General features: G+C 38.7%; 1 pseudogene; it reads left to right on the top strand.

Annotated features, from left to right (window-relative positions):
- Nucleotides 1–2,349: 2,349 nt before the first annotated feature.
- LOC129085132 (putative protein FAM10A5) lies at nucleotides 2,350–3,413 on the top strand (annotated as a pseudogene).
- Nucleotides 3,414–4,946: the final 1,533 nt, after the last annotated feature.

Here is a 4,946-nt window from a genome sequence, read left to right as displayed (position 1 = left end):
ATGCAGTCGTCAGTCTGGGCCCAGGTAGAGCAGCGGCCTCTCTCTGTCCTCCCATGCTTCTCCCCAAAGGTTTCTCCTCCCAATAAGCTAACAAATGAAATGCAGCCTAGTCTTCTCTTTCTTCTCATCTCTGACACTCCAGTAGACAAAGAACTTCCAAAGAGTGGAAGAAATGCACAAAATAGGAAAATCTTCTTTCATTTCTTTCCAGAGAATGGACTGTGCCACCTCAGCTGTACCTTACAGCGCAGTGGACAGTCAGCCATGGCAATGAGAAGTGTGTTACATGAGTCACACATTTCAGAAAGACATGTTATATTGCACAGTTAATTGTTGTCCTTTGTCATGGAGAATTACCTAGACACTTCCACTCAGGAAGATTTCATTTTGGGCCAGGACTGACTATATTTCCTCTACTGTCCTTCTGGAATCATAGTTACCATCCTTTGTCCTCCAAACTCTTCTTCAGACTAAAAAGGCCAGGAAGGTAGAACATTGAGCTGCTGGAGACTCAAGGCAGTTGAAATAGAACCAAGAGAACACATCCAGACTTCTCTTGCTCCTCTCATACACAATGGTGTACTTTTTATCTCACATGATGTTGGGTATTAGACTTTGTTTCACAGGAACTTAAAGCTCCACAACTGCAATGTTTTATAGTTGCAGTTCCGTGAAGTATTAAGTGGTGTCTCATGAACAAGTATTTCATAGACAAGTAAGTACTTCTTCATTGAGGAATTTTCTAAGTCTTTATGATGCTAACATGCAACGTAAAATGTAGCATCTCCAGAATATATTTAACTATGAAATACCTGTTGTCATTTTTAATATAAAATCTCTGAGGACCAGAGCTATGAGAAACCCACATAAATAATTGATAAGTACTCCTGTGTGCTCCTTAAAAACACAGGTTTATGGTTCAGAAGAAGTAGAGCCCTAAAACTATAGCCTTGTTGGATTTGAACAATTATAGTGTATGTGAAGTATCAGAGCCACGTCTTCAGATTTCAGTTTAAGAGATTTCCCCTGGACTCCCTGACTATACATAGCCCCCCAGTTATACAGTCCCTTTGCATTGATAAATAGTACAGCCTGCTATCGGCAGCTAATCAGAGTATATACATAATTCAAGCTAATTGTCAAATTAATATTATGTTTGAGGGGTATCTACAGTGACTTGATCTTATTCTTTTCAATATTTGTATCAGTGGCTTAGATGAAGTCATAGAATACAGGCTTACCAGACACTCTAAGGACCCAAAACCAGAATGGATATTAAATTTGTTAGATGGCAGAGTCTGATCTCAACAGACAGACAGAACCAATACACAAAAATTAACACACTCAGTATAATCAAAGGAATATAAAGTCCTCTCCTAAAGCCTCTAATTTATAAATCCAGGAGGAAGAAAATATGACTGTATGAAAACTACTTAGCATCTTCAACTGGCTACCAGATCAATATGAGATGATGTTCAAGTAAGAATTTGAAGCCACACATAGGTTAGGAAAAGTGCATGAAATACACAGTTTGAAGCAAGATAAAGGCCATTTGCATAATGTTTGTAACTCTGCAGGAAGGAGCACAGGCCTGAATGAGGCTATGTCCATAAACACCCCATCCCCTGTGAGTGAGGAGGCCGGGTATGCTCAAGAATGTGAACGGGCATCACGCCCTCCACTCCCCTGTGCAGTAAGTGCAGCATGACTCACTGGAGCTGTAACTCAGGAATTGTTACACATTTAAACAATGCTCATAAAACTCTCTTCCAAAATCTTATAATTCAAAGCAATTCTGGTTCATTGACAAGTCCCAACACTTTCCTTGGTTAATAATACCTTTTAAACTAGTGCCTACTGCTCTGTTTCCATGAACAGGAAGGACCTTCAGTAGAGTCTCATAACTACACTGTTACAATTGTCACTTCTTTCTGGCTTGCAGGTGTGTGTGCATGCTTGTGTGTGCACATTGAAGTCAGTGTTCACCTGAATTATGATTAGATTATATTCACAACCTAAAGCAACCATTTTGTCTTTTCCCTTCTTGACATTTTTAATTTTTACAACTTTTTAAAATTTACTTTTTTAATTAAAGTTGGCATACAATATTATGTTAGTTTCAGGTATTCAGCATTGTGATTAGACACTTATATACCTTAAGAAATGATCACCCCAGTAAGTCTAGCTGGAGAACCCAAATAATATTAATGATAAAAACTAACACATATGGAGTGCTTGCTATGTGCCTAGCATTGTTATAATTATTTTAAAATAGATTTTTCACTTCCACACAGTCACACCAAGTTAGCAATCTTAGGCCATGCACACTGCCTCCTGTCACTTCCAGCCATGGATCCCTGCAAAGTGACCGAGCTCGGGGCCTTCATGAAAATGTGTAGGCAGGATTCAAGCATTCTGCATACTGAAGAAATGCACTTCCTGAGGGAGTAGGTGGAGAGCATGAGAGGTAAAAACCACCTGCTACCCGTAAAACCAAATTAGAAGAAAATAAGGAAGAAAAAACAAAGAAGGCAGAGGAAGACATTAAGAGAGAGGAACCATCAAGTAAGGAAAGTGATCTAGAAATTGACAATGAGGATGTGATCAAACCAGACACTGATGCCCCTCAAGAAATGGGAGATGAAAATGTAGAGATAACCAAAGAGATGATGTATCAGACAAATTATAGAAAAGTGTCTGTCATCGAGGCCCTATCAGGGGTGTCCAACACATGGCCCTTTGGCCACATGCAGCCCAGGATGGCTATGAATATGGCCCAACACAAAATTGTAAATTTACTTAAAACCTTTTTTTTTTTTTTTGCTCATCAGTGTTCATTAGTATTTGTGTATTTAATGTGTGGCCCAAGACAACTCTTCTTCTTCCAGTGTGGCTCAGAGATGCTGAAAGGTTGGACACAGATGCATGATGGTGAACTACAGAAAGCCATTGACTTGTCCACAAATGCCACCTAGCTGAATCCTTTCTTGGCCATTCTATTTGCCAAGAGAGCCAATGTCTTCATCAAAATAGAAGCCAGATGTGGCTATCAGAGACTATTACAGAGCTATTGAAATAAGTCCTGATTCAGCTCAGGCTTATAAAGGGTGAGGGAAATCATACCAACTTCTGGGCCAGTGGGAGAAAGCCCATGAAATTGCCTTTGCATGTAAATTGGATTATGATATGAAGATGCTAGTGCAATGCTGAAAGAAGTTCAACCAAGGGCCCGGAAAATTGCAGAATGTTGGAGAAAGTATGAGTGGAAACGTGAAGACTGAGAGATCAAAGAAAGAATGGAAAGGGTTAAGAAGGCTTAGGAAGAACAGAAGAGAATCCAGAGGGTGGAAGAAACCAGACAACAATCAGGGACTCACTATGGTTCTTTTCCAGGCCCAGTGGCTGACATATGAAATCTTAATTTTGGTTTCTTAATCTTGATTAAGGAATTCTATTATTGTATCCTACACTGGTTAACTAACTACACTTACTTCCTAGGCAATTTGCCTCCATATCCAACCTAGCCAGGAAAAGAAGATTCTTTATATCCAATCCCTTAACTAAAACATAAATATATGCTTAGAACAGACTGATGATCATTCTTACTAAAAGCATTTAAGAATTCATCAAAATTGTTGGTTAGGTTCCACTTACAGGTGAGATCATATGGTATTTGTCTTTCGCCCCATAGCTTATTTTGCTTAGCATAATGCTCTCGAGTTCCATCCATGCTGTTGCGAAGTTTAGTAGTTCTTTTTTTCTTTCTGCTGCATAGTATTCCATTGTGTAAATGTACCATAATTTTTGGGTCCAGTCATCTACTGATGAGCATTTAGGTTGCTTCCAACACTTGGCTATTGTAAATTGTGCTGCCATGTGGACAAAACCAAAGGGGAAGAGTTGAGGGAGGGAGGGGGCAAGGGAAAGTGGTGGGGGGTAGGCAGAGACAAATGTATTTGAAAAATTTAATTAATTAATTAATTAAAAAAGAATTCATCAAAATTCATCTTCTTGAGTACATACTACTTAATTATTTTGGACCCAGTTAAACTACTTCATCCTTGGAATCTAAATATCTCTTCAGTTTATATGTTTAATGATTAAAAATACATGGCTAATTTATTTTTATTTTATCTATGTTTTGTCTATATTCTTTTTATCATCAGGTTGTGAATTCCAAAGGACAGAGAGCTTACCCAACAAACATTCAAGTAACACAGAAGTTGAGATACCCTATAGGAAATACACAGCATATAGAAAATGATTTTTTTAAAAGGCTATTATATTGTTAGGATTTTGTCTACTTGCAAGAATATCCTACTTTTTCTCCCATTTGCTCACCTATTTTTAACACAATAACATACATTATGTTGAAAGTTCTTTTTTTTTCTTTTTTTTTAAATTAATTTATTTACTTTTTAAATACATTTGTCTCTGCCTTCCCCCCACCTCTTTCCCTTGCCCCCTCCCACCTTCCCTCCCTCAGCTCTTCCCCTTTGGTTTTGTCCATGAGTCCTTGCTATATGTTCCTTGACTTTCCCCTTCCCTTCCCTTTCCCTGCCCCCCCCCCCTTCCCTCTTGTCTCTGTTGATTTCTTTTCCTTTCAGTGTTGCTGGTCATATTTTCCTTGCTTCTTTGCATTGCTGGTTAGGTTCCGCTTATAGGTGAGATCATATGGTATTTGTCTTTTGCCCCCTGACTTTTTTCGCTTAGCATGATGCTCTCCAGTTCCATCCATGCTGTCGCAAAGTTTAGTACTTCTTTTTTTCTTTCTGCCGCGTAGTATTCCATTGTGTATATGTACCATAATTTTTTGATCCAGTCATCTACTGATGGGCATTTAGGTTGCTTCCAACACTTGGCTATTGTAAATTGTGCTGCTATGAACATTGGGATGCATAGGCTCTTTTGTATTGGCGTTTTGGTGTTCTCAGGGTATAGTCCCA

The sequence above is a fragment of the Pteronotus mesoamericanus genome, unplaced genomic scaffold (genome assembly GCF_021234165.1).
Source record: "Pteronotus mesoamericanus isolate MK-2021 breed Mesoamerican mustached bat unplaced genomic scaffold, CSHL_Meso_final scaffold_21, whole genome shotgun sequence".
NCBI classification, from domain to species: domain Eukaryota; kingdom Metazoa; phylum Chordata; class Mammalia; order Chiroptera; family Mormoopidae; genus Pteronotus; species Pteronotus mesoamericanus.
This window is presented reverse-complemented; position numbering and strand designations above follow the sequence as displayed.